The sequence below is a fragment of the Myotis yumanensis genome, unplaced genomic scaffold (assembly GCF_028538775.1).
Source record: "Myotis yumanensis isolate MYYU_CA2020_CCGP unplaced genomic scaffold, mMyoYum1.0.hap1 SCAF_4, whole genome shotgun sequence".
Taxonomy (NCBI): domain Eukaryota; kingdom Metazoa; phylum Chordata; class Mammalia; order Chiroptera; family Vespertilionidae; genus Myotis; species Myotis yumanensis.
In genome coordinates, this window is record NW_027223755.1 from 76455917 (window position 1) to 76482303 (window position 26387).

The 26387-nt window shown below is 42.7% G+C and overlaps 1 protein-coding gene across 6 annotated transcripts in view; it reads left to right on the plus strand.

The window, feature by feature from the left end:
• MEGF10 (multiple EGF like domains 10) overlaps window positions 1-26387 on the plus strand; it is a 369913-nt gene that overhangs the window by 194135 nt on the left and 149391 nt on the right. Inside the window, exon 1 of one of the 6 annotated variants that reach the window (XM_070412564.1) lies at window positions 6476-6874. The exons of 4 other annotated variants lie outside the window; for them this stretch is intronic. The gene's annotated coding sequence lies outside the window, so the exon portion shown is untranslated. Of the gene's footprint in view, window positions 1-6475; window positions 6875-8084; window positions 8144-26387 lie in introns of those variants that run through there. One more of the 6 variants, XM_070412565.1, reaches the window with a different exon arrangement.

Consider the following 26387-nt stretch of genomic DNA (forward strand, 5'->3'; position numbering starts at 1 on the left):
AAGAAGTAGAGAATTTTTTAAAAGGGATTAGGTTTGCGGGGGCAGCAGGGTGAGTTACCATAGCTGATAGGAATGCTCACTGAGTAGGCACATTTAAGTTAGACATAAAAGAGATGAGGGAGTAAGCCACACATTCCACACAGAAGGAAAGGGCCCCATGGAGGAAACATGCCTGGTGTGTTTAAAGAAAAGAAATGACACCAATGTGTCTGGAGTGGAGTGAGCAAGAGGATAGCGGGATATATAAAGAACTACAACTTAAAAACAAAACAGCCCAATTAAAAAAAAATAGGCAAGGACTTGACATTTCTTCAAAGAAGATAAACAAGTGACCAACATTTGAAAAAGTACTCAACATCCCTAATCATTAGGGGAATGCAAATCAAAACTACAATGAGATACCACGTCACACCTTTTAGGATGGCCACTATAAAAAAAAAAAAGGGAAAATAACAAATGTTGGTAGGATATGAAGAAATTGGAAACCTTGTGCTCTGTTGGTAGGAATGTAAAGAAATTGGTGCAGTCACATGGGAAAAAGTATGGTTCTCAGAAAAATTAGAAATAGAATTACCATATGATCTAGCAATTCCACATTTGGGTATTTATCCCCCCAAATTAAAAGCAGGGTCTCTAAGAGGTACTTATTAGCTCATGTTCATAGTAGCATTATTCACAAGATCCGAAAGGTGGAAAGCAAGCCAGTGTCCATCCACAGGTGAATGGTTAACAAAATATGGTTCATACATACAATGCACTATTACTCAGCCTTGGAAAGGAAGGAAATTCTACAATGTGGATGAACCTTGAAGACGTTATGCTAAGTGAGATAAGTTAATCACAAAAAGACAAATATTGTAGCTGGGCCCGTGTGGCTCAGTGGTTGAGCATTGACTATGAACCAGGAGGACAGAGTTTGATTCCTGGTTCCCAGGTTGTGGGCTCAATCCCATTATGGGGCATGCAGGAGGCAGTCAATCAATGGTTTTCTCTCATCACTGATGTTTCTATCTCTCTCTCTCTCTCTCCCTTCCTCTCTGACATAAACAAAAATATATTTAAAAAAAGACAAATACTTTATAATTCCATCTATGTGAGATACCTAGAGTAGTCACAGTCATAGAGAGAAAGTACAATGGCGGTTGCCAGGGGCTGTAGAAAGGGGGGTGGGGAATAATTATTTAATGGGTATAGAATTTCAGTTTTGCAGATAGAGTTCTGGTGATGGATGGTGGCTAAACTAGCCAGAAACTCTCAGAAACAGTGTTAGAGTGACAGTGAGCTACTTTCCACCCACACTGGCTGTCTACTGGGCCATTATCAACAAGATACAAAAACAGTAACTCTTCCTACCTCAGAAAACCCTCCTTTGATCCTCCGTCTCTTAATAATATGGCCTCATTTTTTCTGTAGCAGTTTAGAGCAAAATTTGAAAGAATTGTAAATACTCTGTGTCACAGACCACTGTTCTTTGCTCTTAGGGGGCACCTGATCCCATATGGAAGTTTGAAGAACCAAATATGTCCTCTTGTCCCTGGATTGGCAAGAGGGAATGCAAAACCTAAATTCAGCCAAATGGGTGCTCTCTCCTGTGACTTTGATCTTGAGCGCTAAGGAAAGAAATGGTTCACATTCATTAATCTCAGTGGGGACAGCGACCCGGCTGTTTCTGGCCTGAGTGCTTCGCTTTGATTCCTCCTTCCCAGTCCTCTAGAGGGGCTCCTTCTCATTTGCAAGTTTGGTCCCACAGCTTCCCATCTCCTTTGGAGCCGCTCAATGGCCTCCCCCAGTTTTGCAGACAGAGTTCTGGTGGTGGATTTCATTATGTTGGTCAGTGTTGACTTTTGTTACTTGAAAACAAAATCTTGAAGGACATAGGAAGCATTGATATTTCAGACAAAAGGAGAGCACGCATGCCAGAGGCAATGGTTTCTTTTGTGTGTGTGTGTGTGTTTTCCTGGCACTCATATCATTGCCATGGTTACTTTTGGTCATCTGCGCTTTTCTTTTCCACATCAGGCATGAGAGTCCTTAATATGCAGAATGCTTAGATTTATTCATTCCAGATTGAAATAGATTTATTTATTGTGTCAGATGTTACAATTTTAAAAAAGCAATGTCAGGAAGAGAGCAATCTCTTCCCTTCTATCATGGGAAGTGAAGCCTATTTGCCATTGAACTATTTCCAAGGGTGATACCACTCCACAGGTAGTCTTTTACAAGAACATCCTAGATAGGCATGTTGTTGCTTCAAGAGCTTCTCCAAGCATAGTTTTACTCCAGGAAATATACCAGTAGTGCTTTTACAAACTGACAGTCCAGATATATTCAAGAGGCATCACAGTAATTTAGCACTTAAAGAAAATGAAATAGAATAGAACTCAGCTACTCAAGATGCAGTTCGAGAGACAGAAACATCCACTTAGGAGTTTGTTAAAATATAGGCCCCCCAACCCCAGATACTGAATCAGAATCGCATATTAACAAACTCTCTAGCTGTTTAACATGCACATTGAAGTCTGAGAAGCACTAGAACAGAAAATATATGGACACAATGTATAAGTGTGTTGTTCCATGAAACTTGTTGCAATTATATGCCTATGAAGATACGGATTTGGCCATGATGAAAAATGTACTTCTTACTGTGGTAAATTTTTTTTTTTACAGTAAAATAAAATTTAGAAAGAGAGTGATGTAGCCGAAACCGGTTTGGCTCAGTGGATAGAGCGTCGGCCTGCGGACTGAAAGGTCCCAGGTTCGATTCCGGTCAAGGGCATGTACCTGGGTTGCGGGCACATCCCCAGTGGGAGATGTGCAGGAGGCAGCTGGTCGATGTTTCTCTCTCATCGATGTTTCTAACTCTCTATCTCTCTCCCTTCCTCTCTGTAAAAAATCAATAAAATATATTAAAAAAAAAAAAAAAGAGAGTGATGTATGCAAGATGCCCAATAATGCATCCTCGTCATATCCCCCCTTTCCAACAACAATAATTTTTTAAAATATATTTTATTGATTTTTTTACAGAGAGGAAGGGAGAGGGATAGCAAGTTAGAAACATCGATAAGAGAGAAACATTGATCAGCTGCCTCTTGCACGCCCCCTACTGGGGATGTGCCCGCAACCCAGGTACATACCTTTGACCGGAATCGAACCTGGGACCCTTGAGTCCTCAGGCCGACGCTCTATCCGCTGAGCCAAACCAGCTAGGGCAACAATAATTTGGTATCAATCCACTAACAAAAGTGACTTTGTGAGCGCTGTGGGATCTGGAACAAGATGCCAAAGGGTCCAGGGGGGAGTCTTTTCCACTGGTGAGTCAGGTAGTAGGTATAAACACCTCAGTCATGGCTTTGGACCCTAAAGTGGCCCATGAACCAATATAGTCCCTGTGAGTGAGGTCCAAGAGCCCCTGGAGAGCACTGACTTAGACAGCCACACATGGCTGAAAAGTCCAAGAGCTCAGTGGGGAAGTTCCAATACACCATGGAGCAAAAACTGCAACAGGACGCACTGGAGAAGGTAAGAGGAACAGTTTAGCTTTATGCGTGTTACTGCCCCCTTAAGGTGGCACAGCTCAGTGCCAAGACAGCCCTCTTCCACCTGTGATTCCTCTCTGGGAAATGTAAAAGCATGGAGTGAGCACCTGTTTTCCCAAGCTGTACAGGATCCTGCCAAGAGACCCATTTCTCTTTGGCCTCATCCAGAGTACTGAACTGTGAGCCACATGACTGAGGGGCAGCAAGTGGATAGGAAAACACCAGCAGATATAGCACCTACTAACTGTCACAGAGTTCACTGGGAGGACCGCACATCAGTCACAGGTGGTCAAGTCTGTGAGCTCCAGTCTATATTGTACCGAAGACATGATTGAGAGCACTACAGAGAGGGAGCCATGGGTATAAGAAGCCAATCTTGTTTGCTAAGAGAGAGAATTGCCAGGCTGACTTGACTTCCTTTATTGGAAATATTACCAGACAGGTAAATTGAAGACATGAGAATATATCTGGATTTATGAAGTAATTGAAACAAACAAAAAAAATCCCATGAAATCCTGTGGCTCAGATGAAGAAAGTGGGCTGAAATGTAATAGAGTTTTATTTACAAGTGGTTGAATGACCTTATTATAGTATGTGAATGGAAAATAAAGTCTTTATTAGGATATGCCTTTGATATTTATTTATTTATGTATGTATGTATTTATTTATTTATTATTAATCCTCACCCAAGGATATTTTTCTATTGATTTTTCAGAGAGAGTGGAAGAGACAGGGAAAGACAGCAAGAAATCGATGTAAGAGAAACACATCGATTGGTTGCATCCTGCACGAGACCCTACCAGGGCCTGGTCTGGGAGGATTCTGCAACCAAGGTAACTGCTTTTGACCAGAATCGAACCCAGGACCCTTTGGTTTATAGGCCGACGCTCTACCCACTGAGTCAAACCGGCTAGGGCTGCCTTTGACTTTTAGCTGCTTCCACATGTTTAATCAGTATTTGCTTAAAAGCACTGTGGCTTGCTGGTCAAATTTCAGGTATCTCGACTGTGAGCTAGTTAACTAATATGCTAGGACAAGAATTAGCTCCATCAGGATCTCAACAAATTCTAAAATGGATCAGATATAGAGCAATGGAATTTCATGGGATTGTGTGACTAATCCTGTAAGATTACTATGAAAGTCCCAACTAGTACACATAATATTTTTAAAAGTCAGGCTTAAGAGCAAATGTGAAAAATAATTGGAGTTTTAGTAGGTTATAAATTCTATGTTAACAGAATGGTATAGTTAATAACAACAACAAAGAAGCCCATTTAATCTCACATTATATGAATAGTGTTTATAGTATTTAGAATAAAGGTAGGAAAAGTCTCACTCTAATCCAGGCTGTTGAAGCTTTATCTGAAATGTTTCATGTGTTTCATTTCGGTATATCACCCAGAGTTCTTTGAAGGAAAGCAACAGAAACCAAGTCTACCCAATTCAATACAAATAAATTAAAACACACCAAAAATGGGAGGGAATTTGTACAAAAAGTCGCTCCTAAAAATATCAATGAAAAACAACTTTCTTTTGTGGCAATCAAGGAGTAACTAGATTGGACTTATGTTCCTGCCCTAAACAAGCAAAATTTGGACAAAATATATGAAACAACTCTTTTTAGATAGAGGGGCAGGAGGAGAGAGAGAAACCACGGGGGGGGGGGGGGGGGGGGGGGAGGTGTCTAACCTGCAACTTAGGTATGTGCCCTGACAGGGAATCAAACCCATGACCTTTCAGTGTAAGAGAGGAGCTCCTACCATGAGCCACACCGCCCTTATCAATGGCTCATCTCAAGAACACTGTCATAGGGATCAATCAGCTCTAAATTTATTTGTTCTTGGGCCACTCTGACCAAAGTTCGTATACCTGGCGGAGAAGGTCCTGGTCAGGAAAAAGTCAGAGGATCCTGACTGACTTTCCCATCCGGACTTTACTAGCGGTGGCAGGGTTGGTCCCACAAAGAAAAATGTAGGTACTGTTAACCAGAAGAGGAGGCAATGATGCCTGTTTGTTTCCAGGGTGCCCAAGGAGAAGCATAATTTTTAGTATGAACTATATGCAGGTGCAGTTCGTGACTGGGGACGCATGTGCATTCGCGGTCTCTATCAAGAGAAAGAAGAGATCATATTCATCTAAAGAAGAGAAGCGGTGGTAGGAGAGGATCATTTGGGGTTGGTTTGGAGCGCAAACTTTTTGTTTGAAAAGCGAGGGAGGATAGAATTCAGCTGAACATATGAACGAACTTTCCAGCAATTAGAAGTTCGTATTTGCTTGGGTTTTCCGGAGAAATTCTTTAGTAAGGAAGAAGAAGGTGGACAGAGAAGTAGATTCCAGAATTCGCGTCCGGCCCATCTGCAGATTGAGAAAAGACTTTTCTTGGTTCTCACTTTCTAACATTGGGTCTCCCGGGACCTCCTTGAGGAGTCGGCAGAGGGAGCCATTCCCCAAGAAATTTGCGCGAGGCCTCGCAGATCTTTTCTTGCTGGTCCAGAGAGTTCTCTTTCCTCCCCGCCTTTGAAAAGTAGGCTCCCTTGGTCCCACCCATCCCCCAGCTCCTGGCCCCACCTTCCCTACCACTTTGTGGCCGCCTGGCACCCTCGGGCACCGCTAGGTCACCCGTCTCTACGTCCCACATTTGCAATCCCTTCTTGTCACTGCTGGGGACGGGCCGTCCATTCTGGCTGGTGGCTCGGGTGCTGTCCCCAAGTCCCCCAAACCCTCCTAAAGGGTCTAGACTAGAACACCTCCCGGGTTTTGACCCGGAGGCGCTCACTGGATGTGGTCCGGACTCAGACGCGCATTCTGCCACCCGCTGCAGTGACGCCAAGGTTTGCCAACTTCGTGACCGGACTCTTGGCGGGGGTCACTCTCGGACTGTGGAAGCCTCCCAAGGCTGGGGCGACCTGCGGTCGGGGCGCAGGAGTCGGGCCGACGGATCCCGGCTGGCTGCAGTGGGGACAGTGCGCGGCGCCAAGCGACGCCCCCTCCAGCGGTCCCTGCCCCTGCGGCGGCAGCTGCAGCAGCGGCAACTGCTCGCATCCAGGCCCGGGCTCGGGTTACCCCCCTCCTCCTCCAGCATCTCGGGCCAGACGGGAAAGCCTCAGTCAAGTTTGCAGCTAGTACTTTCCCCCGGTGCGCAAAACTGCGCTGAGACCGGCCTCCTTCCCGCGTTTCCACCTCTGGATCTGAACGAAGACTCCCCCGTGTCGCTCTCTCCTGGGACGCTGCTTGGAGGCCAAGAGTTCTGTGTGGGGCAGGTTTTATTTCTCGGCCGGCGTTCCGTGAACACCAAGGGAAGAGGGTTGCATTGCGAATCTCAGGATCTCTGGACCTGGGTAAGAGTTGGGCACACTCAATTCTGGCAGTCGCTGGACTTTGTCAGGACGGTTGATGGTTTCTTGCGGGGGGGGGGCGGGCGGAGAAATGGGGAGACAACGTTTTCCTTCGCCAGGATACCCCGGTTCTGCGTGAGGTCTGGGGAGATGGGCCCAGCCTAGGTTGTTTACAAGGGTTTATGGTTATTGTTTACATTTGGTCTTGTTACTTGGGGCTTGTAGGAACTTCTTGAGTATTTTTCATGGGGAGACATCCCCATTATGCATTTTATTTTGCATAATTTCTGCCCTTGTATTTATTGCCTTGTCTGTTCTGAGATGACGGGTGTAGAGAGACTTGGGAGCAATAAGACAGAATGAAAAGTAGTTTCGCAGGACCTTCCTTTGAGAGCAGCTTCCCTTCTTTGGGATTTTGACTTGTTTCCTAACTTTTCTTTCTCCAGTACTTGATATTCAGATGGTGCAGATAGACTTGGGATAGTCCCACCTCCCCGGTTCTCAGCGTCCTGTGGGGAGTCAGGAGAGCAGGCTGGGTGGCTTAGACCAGATGGGTCTCTTCCCTGTATGAATACCTGGTTCCTCAAGGAATGTTGGAGTGTGAGGGGGTGGGGAGGGGGGGAGGGGGGATTCTTCAAGCCATAGTTACCACAGAAAGATCTATGTCATGTTGATCTTTTAAATTCCTTCCATCTAGGACTTTTACCCCTGGTTTAGGAAAATATTTTGTCTTTTTTTTTTTTTCTTTCTGGAAGTTACTAGTAGAATGATCCCACTGAGTAAATGAAGTTTAATGATGTTTCTTTAGAAAAATGTCCTCACATGAAGATCCAAATTCTTTTTAAAATATATTTGTATTGATTTCAGAGAAGAAGGGAGAAGGAGAGATAGAAACATCAATGATGAGAAAGAATCATTGATCGGCTGCCTCCTGCACATCCCCCCCACCGCCCCCCGCCCTAACTGGGAATCGAATCATGACCTCCTGGTTCATAGGTCAGTGCTCAACCACTGAGCCACTCCAGTTGGGCAAGGACTCACATTCTTTAGAGGAAAATTAAAGATTTGATTAGTCCAAAAGTTTTTAGGTTCCCAAGGCAGAGGAGAATGACATTCCTTCTTGGTTCTCCTTGCCTTTCTCCTTTATATCCTGGGTCTCACTTTCTATAGGGTCTTCTCAACTACAGATGCTTCATTCCCTATGGATGAAAAGACTGGGACCAGGTCATATTCTCCAGAAATGCCTTCTTCCTGATGGGACTGCTCCAAGAGGTCAGCTTGCACGGTAGTTTTTCTCTGGTGCTCTGAGGTCAGAGAGTTGAGTCGATCATGAGCTAGGGACCAGGTAGCCTGAAGTCATCTCTCAACTCTGCACTTTCCAGTTGTGTGATTTTGGTCATTATTTAACCTCTCTATTCTCATCTATAAAATCAGGATGATAATACAGTGCTTATACCAGAGGGTTGTTAAAAGGATTAAGTGAGTTAATGCGTGTGGTGTGCTAACAAGCTTGGCAGATGATAAGCAGGTAAGCACTAGCTATTATTATAATTAGGCTAATATTGGTAACTTGCTGTATTAGGATAATAGAGCTTTTATTAACTCTCGTTGTGTTAGCTATTAATTCTCTTTGGATGGCCTTTGAAGCCTGTGCTCATTTGGGCTTGGCTCCCCCCAGGACATAATGTATTGTCAAATTTACCTCAGACATGATCTTTCTGTTGGGCCCCTTTGGAGAAAGAAAGTGTATGTGGCAGGGCTGAGATTGTAGAGGAGGGGTCATGGTTGTGTGCCAAAGGGTTATTGGAACAGGCTAGCAGGTGGGACATCTACACTTACTTTACAATCTGTAAACTACACTGCCATAGAAACTCCTTGCATTAATATACTTCCTTTAACCTATTTTTTAAGAAGCCAATCATTTATTCAGTAGTTATTTATGAAGCATCTATTACATTTCAAGTACTGTTCTAGGTCCTATGTTAAGTTCATTAGCTTTATTTTAAAAATGGATGTGCATGAGTATTTACTTTAACCTCCCCCCCACCTCACTTCACACACATATTAGGGCTTTGTGCAATACTAGCACCCTATAAATTAAATCCAAAATATTTTTAGCTACATTTCTTTTGGTAGATGTTAAAGTGAAGAGCATGTATCACTGAAGAATTGAACAAAATAGTCAGTATAACTTCTAGCAGTGTTCTTCTCCCATCAGCTTCAGCATAAACTTGTGTAGGGAGGCGGGGAAAAAGCTGGATAACCTAGCGTTCCTTCTGACTCTAAAATCTTTAAATTAGTGGCCTTCATTGATGGTGTTTTTAAACCTCCTTTTTTAAAACATTTGTTTTGAGTACATAAATATGTCACTTCTATTGTTGCATGTTAATCAAAGTAAGTAATGACACTAACAATTAGTAAAAAAGGAAAAGTATTTAGTTCTGCTTGTATTTCGTCAGCTATTCTTAGACTTTGATGTATATCAAGCATGGAGGAAGCTTGTTTAAAAATAACAGATTGAATTGTGAGAAATTGCCAAAGTTTGACATTTTGACCTATATAAAATGGAAATTTAATATCATTCAACCTAATATAAATCCTAGCCCCCTCTGCTTTGGTTCAGATGCAGTAAGTCTTGGGTGAAGTGTGAAAAGTCTGCAGTTTTACAAAAGTTCCCCAGATGATTCTAATACAAACCCAAGTCACGTGCTTATTTAGCAGCAACAGCTTTACCTTCCTCATGATCGTCTCCTTGGTCTAACAGCATGTTTCTAAAATACATATCTGATCATGTCATTCCCTCGTTTAAAAATCTATGGCGAATCCCCAGATGGTGACCATCAGTGTCACCCAGGTGCTTATTGAAAATGCAGATTGCAGGGCTGTCCCCCAGATGCAAGGGCCAGAAATCTGCATTTAACAGATCCCCTGTGATTCTGGTGGAGGTGACCGCATATCACACTTGGAGAAACACTGGCTTATAGCAGGAAGCCTAACTTCTCTAACATGATACACACATGGCCAGGTTTGCACTGTCTTCTCTGTGTTGTTTGTCTGCTTCCCTGTTCTCCAAGCATCTAAGCCCCACTGATCTTGATCTCGTTACATTTCCTTGGAGAATACATTGCCTGCTTTCACTCCTCCTTCACCTACCTGTGTATGCTGTTCCTTCTGCCAGAAATGTCTTTGCTCCTCTTTTCAGTCTAATCAACTATTTACTACCCATTTATCCTTCAAGATAGAGTTCAAATAAGACATCCCCGTGAAACATTTTCTAATTCACATAAACTTAGAGATGTCTCATATGATTCCTACTCTACTTTGTGGATAGCTTTAATATCCTCCATCATATTGAATCAACTATGTTTGTTGTCCGGAGATTCCTACAACTGGGTGGTGAGATGATCATTTCCTATTTATCCAACTAGCTGGCACACAGTAGTTATATAATAAATACCTAAAAAATGTAAGGGAAGAACGAATAAATGAACACTAGTTGACATTTTCTTAGCACACCAAGTGTTTGGGACCGTCACTATGTATAGACTGGGGGCTGTGGAGAAGCCAGTCAAGAATTTACAGTCAGGCTAGACATAGTCTAGAAAGTGAGCAACCTGGAGTGGAAAAAGGCCAGATAGAATATCCTAAGATGACTTATGAAGCACCAGATGCCACTGAATTAATGTCACATGTTTAACACTATGGCAGCACTATGACAAACCTGAGTTTGTCACACCTTTGGGATGGTTTTGGTTGTGAATGACAGTGCCAGGGCACCAAAATGAAAGTGTCAATGCCAATAAAAATAAACAACTTTTGTCATGTGCTTTTCAGTTTATAAATACCTTTGTATTTGTCTTTGTATTTGATGGGAAACATGGTGACTCGTTCAGTACTGTTTTTCCTACTTTAGTACAGGATGCATTTCTAGAAATTGGTCCAAAGGTTGATTGTGCAAAAGCCTACATATTATAAAGGATGCTTGCCTGAGAAGGCCAAATTTATTATGAAATTTTAAATTACTCCTTGCCATTAGACACAGCATTCAGTTTTAATGTTTTCTTTAAAATCCTATAATTTTGGTTATTTTCTTATCTGAACAACAGTTGACCTGCTCATAGTCAATAAATGTCTGATTTTGACTAAAGATTTGCCATTTTTGGCATGACTAATAACTTCTATCTTTATCTAACCTATATTCAGTTTATGATGCAAAACTTTCTTATAATTAATATTATTTTTTAATTCTTAAATTTTTTCACTTCGCATTCATTTTTTTTTTGTAATTAATGGCAATATACAATAACATTTGAACAAATGAACAAAAAAAATTGCAGGGTAATGACAGAGCTGGTGATGCTGCAAAATGGAACTTTTAGCTCATGGGCAGCTCCACGTAAAATAAACAACATCCAAAAAGTTTGCTCATTGTCTGACGTATGAGAGTTCCAATGTCATAGGGCAGGAAGTTAACAGAATTAATAAGTGAAGTACAAATGTCTACATTGTTTGGACTTCAAACAAAACAAAATTAATGCCAGCGATCCCAATTTCTCAAGGATGTGTATCCAGGATTTCATTCTAAAAATTAGCTTAGTTTTAAGAATTAACTAAGATTTATTGGGTTCTGTTGATTTGTCTTCATTTTCAATCCTGTTTCCAAAATGAACTCTTTAAACCTTAATTTAAGCTTGCATCTGGCTGTACTTTTATAAGTTTCTTACCTAGTTTCCTAATGTCTTCATTTATTCATTCTATTTTTCTGAATTTCCCAAGATTTTGTATTTGTCATGTCTCTCTTTTCTCCACAATTTAATATTATTTTTCACTGGGATCATTCTAATGTTTTTTAAAAAATAGTTATTGCAGAAGATTAACTTATAGCACTTAATAAGAGGATTTCTCATTGTATGAGGACAAAAGTAAGACACAAACCAGTGCTATTTTACTTTATTCAACTTATTTGCAAAACTGCAAGTCTCATGTGAATGTTATTTGATGATGCATACTCTGTACCATTAGCCAGTCTGGGAAGTGTGAATGTCATAATATATCCTGTTATTATCGATGTTAATTTTTAGTGATTTCCTCTATTCATTTCCAGTGATTTATACCCCTAGATAAAGAAACTATGGGGAGCATTTCAACCACCTCAATTTTCTACTCAGAGGGCCATAAATTGTACCCTTCCCCCTTTCTAAGACAAAGAATACAGTATTTCAGTATGGAAAGCCTCATCTTGATAGGTACATGTGCAGGATATTAGCATCTGTTAAAAACATCTTATCTTTGGAGCAAGGAGACCCCATTGTAGAGGGTGACTAAGTGCCTTGTCATTAACATCCTGGCTGACCTGGATTTGCTGCTCAGATCTGGTTAGTTCTAAAACCTCGCCACAGGTGACCATTCCCATAATGGATCTTTTAAATGCCTTCTGGTAAAGAATCGTGTTTGTCTTTTTTTTTAAAAAAAAATAATTTTTGATGGGAAATTGAAAATCAAAACACACAAATTTAACTTGTTCCTCATGGAACAAAATAGAAACAGGAAGATTAATTAGACCCAGGAGATTATTTCTACAATCAAAATGGAAAATTTTAAATATCTACTTTCATTGATATCTTCAGAAGCATGCTTTATTTATTTTTTTGGATGAGGAATTGATGACAAGATGTTCTTTTGTGTTCTTTTAAAAAGTAATTGACTTGAATTTTATTTTTGCTCCAACAGTTATTTATTAGGTGAACAGGGCATAGGAATAAATATGATGTGGAATTACCAAGATACTTGCCTTAAAAAAAAAGATAAAGAAAATATACCTGACTGTGTAAGGACCAAGTGGGCAGTCCTGAGAGCTCATTCTAGAGAGAGGACTCCATGTGCTTGGAGGTTTCCTAGAAGCCTGGGGCCTTGAAGGAGAGAGGATTTGAGTAGATGGGGGTATTTTATACAGGGGAGTAAGCTCAGCAAACATGTGGCAGCAGGAATTTGCAAGACATTTTCAAGCAATAATGACTAAATCATTCCACAGTAGGGGTGAGTTAACATTGGTGAATCATTTATGACAGCCATGCATGGGGCTATGGGACTAGATTCTGCCGGTTCCCACAACTCTATGGGCATTAAAGGACCCCCTCATATTACACTGTTATTGTTTTATTATATAAGCCAGATGTGGTGTGGGGCACCCTATGGAGGTTCAAGCAAAAACGGAGTGCCCATTCCATGCAAAGGTGTGAAACGAAAAAACATTTCTTTCAGTCACTATGGGGCTTCTTGGGTGTGGGGGTGGAGACAGGGCTTGTGTTTCTGTCAGCACCATCTAGTTCTGTTTTCTTCCTTTTATCTTTTTTTTTCCATCATTTATCCCCCCATACCCTTCACCACCTCCACCCACTTCTCTACGCCCCACAATCACCACACTGTTGTCCATGTAGCACCATCTAGTTCTGAATTCATATTTTTCTGTAAGAAGTTTAATTTAAAGATGATCTTGCCACACTATTGTACTGTCTCTTTTAGCACGAAGTGGTCCACCCCACATCTCCTTTACTTCACAAAATATCACCAAACATGTGCCTCTGAGTGGGTGACTTTTAAGGCTTGGAACTATGGAGGAAATTCATTTCTTAAAACTAAATATTAAACATGCTAGTTTTTAAAGAGCCATCTGTCCATCCCACCCCTGGGAACTTCATTTCTGAAAGAAGTGCTCACCGTCCATCTTCTTCTGAAGGCTCCAGCCTCTGGCAGGTTGCTTCGGCACTCTCCTCTCCCTGCACCACCCTCTTTATGCTCATCGCGGACCCCACTGTTATTATTATTATTATTTAATTTCCTGTCTCAGTCCCCACATTCCTCGGTGCCCTCATCTTCCTCACTTATCTTCTCCCCAGGTGTTTTCCTCGCAATAAGATTTGATTACCATGACATAAAGTATTAGCCCTTTCAGAACTCCTCCCATCTCAGTATAGATGTCCAAATCAGTCAATTAGTCAGGTCAGAAAAGCTTGAGGCCTCTGTTTAGCTTATGTTTTCAAACTTTAGGGGCCTGAGAGTCGCCAGCAGATACTGGCCCCCCTCTAATGATTTGGATTCAATAGGGGTGCAGTGGGGTCCAGGGGTGTGTGTATTTGACATGGTATTCTGATGCAGGTGGTCCACAGATGCACCATAACTCTTGTTAGGACTATACTTCATTCAGAAGGATGACTTCTTTTTTAATATTTTAGTGACTTGGTCAGAGTGGATCACAGAGAATAACTGGTCTGTGAAAACCTGTGCCTCTCTGTCTCTGCTTGAAGGGACAATGGCTGTAACACAACGCTGTTCATGTGACAGCTGGAGAAAGGGGCCCATTGTTCAGGGGTTGGCTGATGCTCCATTCTGCTCTGGCCAGCCATCCAACTGAGCTTGGTAGCCCCAAGGAAACAGACATACTTGAATCAGAGAGACAAAGAAAAGAGGTCAAGGCCTTTTAGAGTTAAACTACTTGCAGCAATGAGGTAGGATTTGGGAAGGAAAAAAGTAATTCTGTGGAAGCATCATTAATCTGCTGGTTTGGGAGCTTGAGACATGGCAGTAAGGGAGCACAAGTCTGTGTGAACTCCCCCAGCTGATCTTTGACCAAGGAAGAATTGTGTTCTACTATGGCCGCCGGCTTATCTTATTGCAAAGTTTTATTATTGATTTTAAAAATGAGAAAGCTCTTCCTCTGTCCATGATAGACCAAGATACATTTCTCAGCCTCTTTCTTCAGGTTCATCAAAGACAAGTATCGGCTCTGAAAGCCCACCTAAATCAAGGCCTGTGACCTCAGAGAATGATTCTTTGTTCTTGGGTGTAGTCACCATATATACAATGTATTAGTAATTTCCTTTGGAATCTAGATTCAGATATCAATTTGAAGCTGAATTTCTTTGTGATTGAAATACAGTTAAACCCATTAGAAAGTTATTGATCTATCTGGACAGTTGTGAGGTTGGGGGATTCCCCAGATGTCATTTAGATACCACTCCTCACCCCCAACTTATAAACCGGATTCTAGCCCTGGAGAGAAAGGGTTGCAAATTTCCTGTAAAGATCTAATCTGGAGCTCAACAATCAGCTACATTCTGTGTGTCAGAAGAAGATTCTAATTCAAGGTCATAGCCTCAGTGAAGGTCACAGACTTTTTGCACAGATTGTTCTTTTAGCCTGATTATTCTCTTTATGGAAAAGTATGTCATTCATTCAGCCTTTGCCTCTGGGTTTTTTTCAAAGAGAAACTTAGTCCCTAGTTTTTGTGGATATTTGTAAGTGGCTTTCAAAAAAAAAAAAAAAAAAAAAGAAAAAGTAGGCACAGAATACAGCCTTGAGTGATGCAGAGTGGAGAGAGCCTTTTCTGGATATAATGGGCTGCAGAGAGCATCTCTACAGGGTGCAGGCAGCCAGTTCTCATTGCCGTAGGAATCCTTTTGTCTCTGAGATAAGAGTTTTTCTGACTGGGAGCATTAGGCTTAAAGAAGTTTGTACCCAGGAGAAGGCAAAATGTGATTAGCTGGAGGTCACTTAGAGCTTCGTGTAATTAAGTCTGTCATTGCACCTTGATTATAGACTATCATTGTAAATCCATTAAAGAAGAAGCAAGTGGATTGCAGAGAGGCAAGTAGCTTTATTTTCTTCATTTTGTTTCCACTCCATCCTTCTCTTGCTGTTTGTTTATACTTTACTGAGTGGATATTTGGTTTTACCAATGATATAGATGCTTTAGAAGTGAAGAGGGGGAAGAGGAGGCAGGTGGCAAAAGGATTGTGTTAAACATACTCCTGATGAGTTAATTTTTGGTTCATTGTCATTAGGCCAATTCATGGGGCCCCATTCCTGTGACTTAGAGAGGCTCTCTCCTCGGTGCTGTAAGGGATGAGGACTGTGCTGTCCTTGAAAAAATAGGCAAGTGATATGTTGTCTTTTATTCCCAAGTAGCACGTTTAATACTAATGCTTTTTAGGCATAGGATACTTGCTGGGACGTAGTCGTGTGTCAGAATGAACGCCTGGGATGCTAACATTGTTCTATTTCATCTGGGTGTGCTCCCGTTCTGGAAATGTATCAAGCTCTTCAATTTTTATTTCTGTTCTTTTGCGGTATGTATTTTATGCTTCAATAAAAAGTTCAAAAACCTTTAAAGCATCATGTTTAATGTAGAATTAAAGCTCTCACACTGATGGAAAATGAGAAATTTTGAGAAATTCAACTGTTGCGTAATTTGGGGCCTGTCAGGGCTGGGAGGCCTGGAACTTTAAATATCCACAAACTCGCCCTTACTTCATAGCTGGAAGAGCTTTATGTCAGAAAAACGTAGACCAGCACTGTTATAGTTGATTGTTTTACTTTTTTAGATAGCAAATTCAGTGCCTAAGAGGTCAACAGTGTTAGCAGAACCCCACTCTTTAGAATCTAAAACAGAACCACTCTTCCAAGTTGGCCAACTAGCAAATCTTAGTTCGACTCTACTCTCCTATTCATCGTAATCGGCTCAGAAAAATCAGAAAAAGACTATGGATCATGGATGTTTTTCTGAATTTTTAGATGACATTTCTTCTGAAGTCTAATATTGGAATGCTTTTATTTTTCTCACTCTCATTTTTCCACTGGGACAAAGTGATATGAGGTCTTTGGCTCATCTCTCTCACTCATTTCAGCCATCACTTCCTGAGCTCCAGGAGCAGTACCTGTGAAAGTGGGACGTCATATAAGCAAAACAATGCTTCTGGCATGAGACTGGTTTGTGGTCCCTTTTCTATCTGCAGGACATTGGTCATCATCAGTGTGGGTCATTCTACTACAGAACATCCTAGCTTGCTGTTTGGAGCCAGTAGACTCAAACAGAGAAAATAGGAATTTTGTTTTGTTTTGTTTTGTTTTTCTCCTGAAGGAGAAGTCAGGAAACTTGGCTTTGAAATGGTTATAGCACATCTGTCTGAGGTCTTAGTACCCATTCTGGATACTTCCTTTGGGCATTGATTCACATGAAAACATGTGATTAAAATAGTGAGCTGATATATGATTTTGTTGGTCTGAGTCTACTCCGGCCTGGTCTTGTTATTTACTGTATGAAATGGGACAACCTGGGTCGGGACCCATCTCTACCCCTTAAAACTTCATGACCTTTAAGAGGCTACCTAAGTTCTGTAAGCCTCTTTTCATCACCTGTGAAATGATAACAGTATACACTTCAAAGAGTGTTGCATTTAGCATAGTGGTAAGCACATAGTAAGCACTCAATAAATATTCGTTATCATTATAACAGCAAATAATGTTAAAATAGTGAAGAATATTAACATGTTTAAGAATAAGTGCTGCTCATGCTTTTTATGAAAGAATCATCCTACTGCTTAAGATTCTATAATTAAATACAAAAGTTAGAAAGTGTAGTCTCTGATACAAAATATAAGCTATAAAGAATTTAAAATATTCTGTAATACAAAAAAAACCACAGTTAAAATTACTCATGGGAATGAATGTTTTTTAATGAAGGTAAAATTTTATTTTTAAAAGTTATTTTTCTCAACTGTAGGATAAGGATGAGGCTTCTAGTTAACAAATTTATTCTTCCTTTGTAAGATGTCAGTTGAAGGAAAAGTGTTCCAACAAAAACTTGTACACAGAGGTTCATAGCAGCATTATTCACAATAACCCAAATGTGAAAACAACCCAAATGTCCACCAACTGTTGACTGGAGACTGGATACACAAAGTGTCATATATCATACGATGGAATATTATTCACCCATAAAAAAGAATGACATATGATACATACTATGACATGTATGAAACTTGAAAACTTAATGCTAAATGAAAGAAGCCAGACACAAAATGCCACATATTGTGCGATTCCATTTATGTGAAATATCCACTATAGGCAAATCCACAGAGACAGAAAGTAGTGGTTGCAAGGGACTGAGGTGAGGGGGAATGAGGAGTGATTGTGTCATGGGTATGGGGCTTCCTTTAGGGGTGCTGAAAATGTTCTGGAACTATATAGTGCAGTGGTTCTCAACCTTCTGGCCCTTTAAATACAGTTCCTCATGTTGTGACCCAACCATAAAATTATTTTCGTTGCTACTTCATAACTGTAATGTTGCTACTGTTATGAATCGTAATGTAAATATCTGATATGCAGGATGGTCTTAGGCAACCCCTGTGAAAGGGTCGTTCGACCGCCAAAGGGGTCGTGACCCACAGGTTGAGAACGCTGAATAGTGATAATGGTTGCACAATGTGGGTAAAACGATGAATTTTATGTTACGTGAATTTTACTTCAACTTTTAAAAATCTTTATTTAAAAAAGGGGTTTTGCATTTAGATAAGACTGCATCAGCCAGTTGATCTGTGTTCACAGTGTGTCTGCTATGAGCCAAATCTTTATTGCATGTTAGAGAGAACACCAAAAATGAGAAGGCATGGCCCCTGCCCTCGGCACATTGCTAGTGTGTTTGTGAAGACAGGAAAGGATGAGGAAGCAGGTGAGAGATTTCAGGTGAATCCATCTCATAACAAGGCGTGATCACTGTGAGTTTGGTGAGAAGACTTCTTAGAAGAAATGGGATTTGGAAAGATAAATGAATTTCCTGTAGTTAGAGAAGAGCGAGAAAGAATTCCCCAGTGAGTAGAAATGCACATGGCGCTGGTAATGGTGGGCAAGGGCAGGAGCAGGCAGAGATGGTCAGAGTGGAATGTTTGTATAAGGAATATTAAGAAAGAAGGTTGGAAGTGTAGGCTGAAGCCAAGTTGGGACATTTTTGAAAGCTGCTTAAATTCACCAAGCAGTGGTTAGCAAAGGATTACCATTGATGACAGAAGTAGAAAATGAAATAATAATGGGAAGACAATATAAGAAGACTATTGCAGTAATTTTACTAAGTCTAACATATAATCTGCTATTTATTTATTCAACAAATATTTATTCAGTGCCTATTCTGTTCCATGTGATTTTCTATGCAAGGGGCAGGACAGCACCTAAGATAAGCAAGGTCCCTGCACTCTTGGATTCGCATTCTGATACACATTTCGAGCATTGGCTGCTTTGTCCAGTGGACAAATGTGGTTGAAAAGTGAAGGCACAGGTGTGCTAGACTGTAGTGATTTAGTGTGGATTCTAGAACCAGACTCTGTGAATTTGAATCTTGGTTTTCTCCATTGATTACTCGATGTATGACCTTGGCCAGTTACTCTAGACTTCATTTTCTATATCAATTATGTGGGGATAATAATGGTAACTCTCTAAAAGAGTGGATATGGGAAGTAATTGTGATACTAACTGACAAGGACTTAGAACACTATGTGACATGGTAAATGTTCAGTAAATTTTATTTATTTGTTTGTATCTGATTGATTAATTTCTACTCAAGGATTTGTCTAGGTCACTTCTGTTTGTAATTCAGTGAGGCTATTGCAGAATTTTGGTGTGTTGCATCTCAGGTGTATGCTCTCTTTAATATGTCACACTATTTTGTATATGAACTTGTTGATTTTTTTGGCATACAAACTGTTCATAATTAAGGAAAACAGCAGTTTCTCTTTCTAATAAACTGCAGTCCTGATATTGGCTGGGCAAAAGCTTCCAGATAATGCTTCTTCTAGATGCTGCATCAAGAAGTCTTTAAACTTTCATCTGAGCAGTACCGTCCATATTAGGAGTCCGGTGATGAATAATGTGGTTGATGGCACAGACCTTAGCACAGTGGTTCTCAACCTTCCTAATGCCATGACCCTTTAATACAGTTCCTCATGTTGTGGTGACCCCCAACCATAAAATTATTTTCGTTGCTCCTTCATAACTGTAATTTTTCTACTGTTATGAATCGTAATGTAAATATCTGATATGCAGGATGTATTTTCAAATTGAACATAATTAAAACATAGTGATTAATCACAAAAACAATATGTAACTATATATGTGTTTTCCGATGGTCTTAGGTGACCCCTGTGAAAGGGTCGTTCGACCCCCAAAGGGGTCTCGACCCATAGGTTGAGAACCGCTGCCTTGGCACATCTAGTCTCCCTCTGGAGACACAGTCACAGTTTGAAGTTAATGTCTTTATGTTAGCTCATCACAAGTGCCACAGGCCATCTTCACTCTCGGTGCCTCTGCGCCCCTTTCTGTGAATTAGGGTGGAATAGCCAACCACCTCATCCGGAGGTACATTCTTGACGTGTATCTAGAAGGAATCCTTGAAGCTTGTGGGAAGAGACTACATAAACATTGAGGACCTTTCTACTTCTAGAATAAATTGACTCTAGAATGTAAGGTCCTTGAGCACATAGGATCTATATTATTTACCTTTCTGTCCCCAAAAGGTCCAGCATAGTGCTATGGCCTGAATTGTGTCTGTCCCCGATTCTTCTACCCTCCATTCTCTGTTGAAGCCCTACCCTCCAAGAGACATCAGAGCTCTCCTTCCATCATGTAGGATATGGATAGAGGGGACCAGCTGCAAGTCAGAAAGAGAGCTCTCACCAGTAACTGAATTGCCCAGCCTTTGGGTTCCCCAGCCTCCAGAACTGTGAGAAATAAATTTCTGTCATTGAAGTCACCTAGCCTGAGGCATTTGGTTATAGCAGCGTGGGCAGACCAAGACAGTAGACCTTTCCCCCTCTCTTTTAAAAAAATGAAATAGAAACTTAAATATCTGTGGACCTGACTGATTTTGGATTATTCAGAACTATGGGGACATGAGAATAACATGTAAAAGTGAACCTGACCCACAATCCTAATCCTTGCTTAAATGGGCAATCTTTGACCTTGTCTTCCTCCATACATCAGTGAGGCCAGGGTAGCATTATTGCTTGATGAAAACTTCCCCAAGACAGAATCTTTCCTCTAGGTCAGTGGTTCTCAACCTTCCTAATGCCGCGACCCTTTAATACAGTTCCTCATATGTTGTGGTGACCCCCAATTTCATTGTTACATATTGAACATAATTAAAGCATAGTGATTCTAATCATCCGAGAGATGCAAATCAAAACAACAATGAGGTACCATCTCACACCTGTCAGAATGGCCATCATCAACAAATCAACAAACGACAAGTGCTGGAGAGGATGTGGAGAAAAAGGAACACTTGTGCACTGCTGGTGGGAATGCAGACTGGTGCAGCCACTATGGAAGGCAGTATGGAGGTTCCTCAAAAAATTGGAAATGGAACTCCCATTTGACCCTGTGATCCCACTTCTAGGAATATATCCCAAGAAACCAGAAACACCAATCAGAAAGGATATATGCACCCAGATGTTCATAGCAGCACAATTCACCATAGCTAAGATCTGGAAACAGCCTAAGTGCCCATCAGTAGATGAATGGATTAGAAAACAGTGGTACATCTACACGATGGAATACTATGCTGCTGTTAAAAAGAAGGAACTCCTACCATTTGCAACATCATGGATGGAACTGGAGAGCATTATGCTAAGTGAAACAAGCCAGTCAATGAAGGAAAAATACCACATGATCTCACTCATTCATGGATAATAAAGACCATTACAAACTTTTGAACAATAATAGATACAGAGGCAGAGCTGCCTCAAACTGATTGTCAAACTGCAGTGGGAAGGCCAGAGAGAGTTGGGGGGCAGGAGGGAGGGGAGTAAGAGATCAACCGAAGGACTTGTATGCATGCATATAAGCATAACTAATGGACATAAGACACTGGGGGGTAAGGGAGGGTAGGGGTTTGTCAAGGGCGGGGAGGAAAAAAGGACACTTATGTAATACCCTTTGTAATACTTTAAGCGAAAAAAAAAAAAAATTAAAGCATAGTGATTAATCACAAAAACAATATGTAATTATATATGTGTTTTCCGATGGTCTTAGGTGACCCCTGTGAAAGGGTCATTCGACCCCCAAAGGGGTCGCGACCCACAGGTTGAGAACCGCTGCTCTAGGGGAAGTGCCAATGAGCAGGGCCACAGTCAGTAGCAAGTGAGAACCGTTGTCAGAGGACGTGAGGTGAAGGAAGAGGCTGGACAATGTAGACTTGGGCCTTTCAGGTTTGGGACATGACCTTCTAGTTCTTCTTTCTTTGGATGCTGCAGAATCAAAGTGGTGCGAAGGGGTGGGATGTAATGGAGCTCACATCAGCGAGGCAGACAGTGATGTAGGCCAGGAAAGGTGAGTGTTTCCTGGTAATGAGAAGGATCCTTCTAAAGAGTGCTGACTGTGCCTGTGCACAGCCAAAGGTTCAGGTACAGGAGGTTCCTCAGCATAGCTGGCCAGATCGGCCTACTTTTATTTTGGTGAAGACCAGCTTGGAGCAAAGGCACTCTTCTTCCGACATTCAAACACAAAAACAAAAAAGCTTATGATGTGGCGCTCTGCCAAACCAGGGCTGGAAAAAGACTCCTTGCTTTTCTTTCAAGGCGGTATGCAAATGATACTTTATGGCTTTGTTTGTGCAGCCACCTGGACCTCCAGAGGGCCTCCTGCAGCCCATCACTGCTCTAGAGTTTAATTTTTATATATCCCCTAAGCTACCCCTGCAGTTCCAGTTTTCACCTCGCAGCATAATTGTTCTTGGTTGAAGATATTGTATTGTTATGAAGTCCAGAGACCTTCTGAAAGTGGTCCCTTAAGTTTGCTTTAGAATTTCGTGTGCTTATGTGTAGCTCTCTCCCTAAGGACGAAATGCTGGTCTTTCTGAACTTGTCCAGCATTCAGGTGTGGCAGACAGGGATGCTGGTGGCCTATCTCTAAGAAGGATTTCTTAAAGCTTGACCTAAGGAAACTGCTGTCTAGCCAGAGAATTTGGAAGAGCATTTTCATTTCTTGTCCAGGTTGTGCTATTTGTGAAAACCAGGCCATGTAACAAAAGGCCCAGTGGCATGGTATTCACTCGCGGGCACGTAAGGGAGACCACAGTGCTTTCATGGGCTAGTGGCTGGTGTGTCCTCTGTGCTGTCTGTGATGGTGAAGGTGTCAGGCTCCACTGCTGAGAGGGATGGCAACCAAGCCCGGCAGGCCGATTTGCAGAACAGTGTCAGTGGGTAAAAAAAAAAAAGGGCTGAGGAAGCCAGGTGAGTTTTGTCACCAAGTTTTAAGAACAAAAGCAGCTTCCCAATCTCTGTCCAGGAGTTGAACTGATCACAAGTGAAACCCCAGGCAGAGCAAACCCCCTTCAGTGTACATTGGGAAGCACAGTGCAGTTTCTTCCATGGTGAACTCCCTGAGATGCAAGGAGGAGACTGGGCCTCTGCCTGGCTCGGGACCTTGTGCCCGCAAAGACAAAGCTGTGTGCACTGGCCACCTACCCATTCTTTTTGGCCCAGCGGTTCCTGGCAGCTGAGCAGCTAGGGAAAGGGAAGATGCTTGCAGGTGGTCCATATCAAGCCTCAGAATCATTGTTGAAGGCCCAATGGGGAACCCATGGGAGAAGAAAGAAATCCAGATGAAGCCAACTTACTTAAGGAGAGATGAATTTGTAGGGAGTTCCACTTCATTGACTTAGTTCAAAGTTTACCTTAAATGTATTTTATGTGAATTGAGGGGATGGTAGAATCACCCACATTTGAAGTTTCAGCATTACTCCCGAAGGTAGATAGCTGCCTACTTTTAGAACTGCACTGATTTGAAGTAATTTTTTGTTTTCTAATCCTGATGCCAATGAAAAGCATTAACAGTGATGTGAATCTCAAGGCCAGCATCATTAATCCATTATTAGTATTAACTAGAGGCCCAGTGCACAAAAATTTGTGCACTCGAGGGGAAAGAGGGTTCCTCAGCCCATCCTGTGCCCTCTCCCAGTCTGGGACCCCTCGGGAGATAATGACCTGCTGGCTTAGGCCTGCTCCCAGGTGGCAGAGGGCAGGCCCAATCCTTGGATGCAGCCCCTGGTTGGGCTCAGAGCATGGCCGATTGGGGAGTTGGGGCGCCTCCCCCTGACACGCACAGAGCAGGACCCATCAGGGGGGTTGGAGCTCCATACCCTGTCACACACAGGGCAGGGCCCAACAGGGGGTTGAGGAGCTCCCCCCTCTCACTCACAGAGTAGGGCCAATAGGGGAGTTGGGGCACCGCCACCTGTCGCACACAGAGCAGGGCGGATCAGAGGGTTGGGGCGCTGCCCCCTGTCATGCACAGAGCAGGGCCCATCAGGGGGTTGGGGCGCTTCCCCCTGTCACCCACAGAGCAGGGCCCATCAGCGGGTTGGGGAGCTCCCCCCTGTCACACACAGAGCAGGGACCATCAGGGGGTTGAGGAGCTCCCCTCTGTCACTCACAGAGTAGGGCCGACAGGGGAGTTGGGGCACCGCCCCCTGTCACACACAGAGCAGGGCGGATCAGGGGGTTGGGACGCCGCCCTCTATCACCCACAGAGCAGGGCCGATCAGGGGGTTGGGGCGCCGCCACTGTCACACTCAGGGCAGGGCTGATGGGGAGGTTATGGTCCTACCCTGTCACACACAGAGCAGGGCCCGTGGGGGGGTGGGGGTTGGGGCGCCGCACCCTGTCACACACAGAGCAGGGCCGATCAGGGGGTTTGGGCGCTGCCCCCTGTCACGCTGATCCGGTGCCAGGAGGCCTCGCGGCTCCGCTGATCCCGGTGCTGGGAGGCATATTACCCTTTTACTATATAGGATAGAGGCCTGGAGGCCGGCTGGTTTGCCCTGAAGGGTGTCCTGGATCAGGGTGGGGGTCCCCACTGGGGTGCCTGGCCAGCCTGGGTGAGGGGCTGAGGGCTTCTTTCAGGCTGGCGGTTGTTGATTGAAGCTCCCAACGGCTCCTTTTTTTAATTTTATTCTGGGCCAGCTTTAGCTCTGGCTCTAGCTCTGAGAGCAGGTATCTGGTTTGTTTCGGTTCTATAATCGAAACAATGTATAACTTCAGCTCTGAGATCCGGCCTATATTTGTTAGAATGTTTCAAACTGCCAGCTCAGAGGCCGGCAGCAGCAGGCGGGGAACGTTGGAGTCTGCAGTCCCTGGAGCAAGCAAGCCTCATGTTCACTTCCAGCTGCCTGGCTGCCGGCCGCCATCTTGGCTGACAGTTAATTTGCATAAGGATATGCTGATTAGCCAATGGGAAGGGTAGCGGTCGTACGCCAATTACCATGTTTCTCTTTTATTAGTGTAGATAGTAATTATTATTATTTTGTGTGAAACCAATAAATGCTTCAGGAGCAGTGATTTTCAACCTTTTTCATTTCATGGCACACATAAACTAATTTTTAAAATTCTGCGGCATACCAAAAAATGTGTTTTTTGCCGATCTGAAAAAAAAGGTATAATTTTGATTCATTCACAGCTGATGGCTATTGTTGTGTTGGCTGTTGTCATTTTTTATAGACATATTTTTATTTTTTAATATATTTTTATTTATTTCAGAGAGGAAGAGAAAGAGGGAGAGAGAGATAGAAACATCAATGATGAGAGAGAATCATTGGTCGGCTGCCTCCTGTGTGCCCCACACTGGGAATCGATCCTGCAACCTGTACACATGCCTTGACTGGGCATCAAACTGTGACCTCCTGGTCGATGCTCATCCACTGAGCCATGCCAGCTAGGCTTGTCATTTTTTTTTTTTTAATTTGACAATCTAAGGGAAAAGAGGCCAGTGCCCCTTACTAAATAGTCAGGTATTGCATGTTTTAAAAACTCTTGCAGCATACTAGTTGAAAATCGCTGTTCTAGAGTGAGGGAGCGTACTTTTCTCCCCAGAGCTCTGTTAGGCAGCCCAGAATAGTAGAAAGATTACTGCTTCTGGAGCCAAAAGTTCTTGTCTTGAGATCTGCTTCTGCCATAGCTTGATCTTAGGCACCTTAAAAACCCCCAAAAGACTCTTTTGTGCATATTTCCTTATTTATGAGACGAAGAGGACATAAGGCCCTTTCCAACCCCATGAACTTAACTAGGAAGCCTCTGGCCCGGGTCTAGGGTGTAGGGTGCAGCTGAGTGTGTGGGTGAGAGTGGGGTAGGTGAGGGCAGTGCCCCCACTTTGCCTGAGCTGTTGTCTGGCACGGCCATGGAGCCAGACACCAAATGGAAGAAGCACAACTGAGACATAAACAGCTCGCCTCCCTGCTCCTCGCTATGGGGACAGCTGTTTTCCTGGGGGCTGTTCCTCTGAGCTGGCTCAAGGATAGGGCACGGCCTTGCTGCGACTCTTTCCTCTTAAAGCAGGACTCTAGCTGAGTCTCCTATGCAGCTAACTTCAGACCAAACCCAGACCTTTTTTTCTGTCCATGATGGATGCATTTCCTTCCACCCCATTAGGACAGACCTTTGAGACAATATGTAAAAATGAGTTGTTCCCTCTCTCTCTCTTTTTTAAACTTACAAAATATTTTTTAAAAGAAAGAAAATCGTTAGCTTTTTAATTTTTTGTGAAGTCTGAGATCTCCTTCTACACTTCAAGAGACCTTGAAGAGTGTCACATGCCGTCACAGAGCCCAGTTCAGGAGTGTGGTGTGGAAGCCCCAGTCCTGCCTGGGTAACAGAAGCAGGACTCTCTAATCCACGCCGCATGCGGTGACCTGAGCAGACCC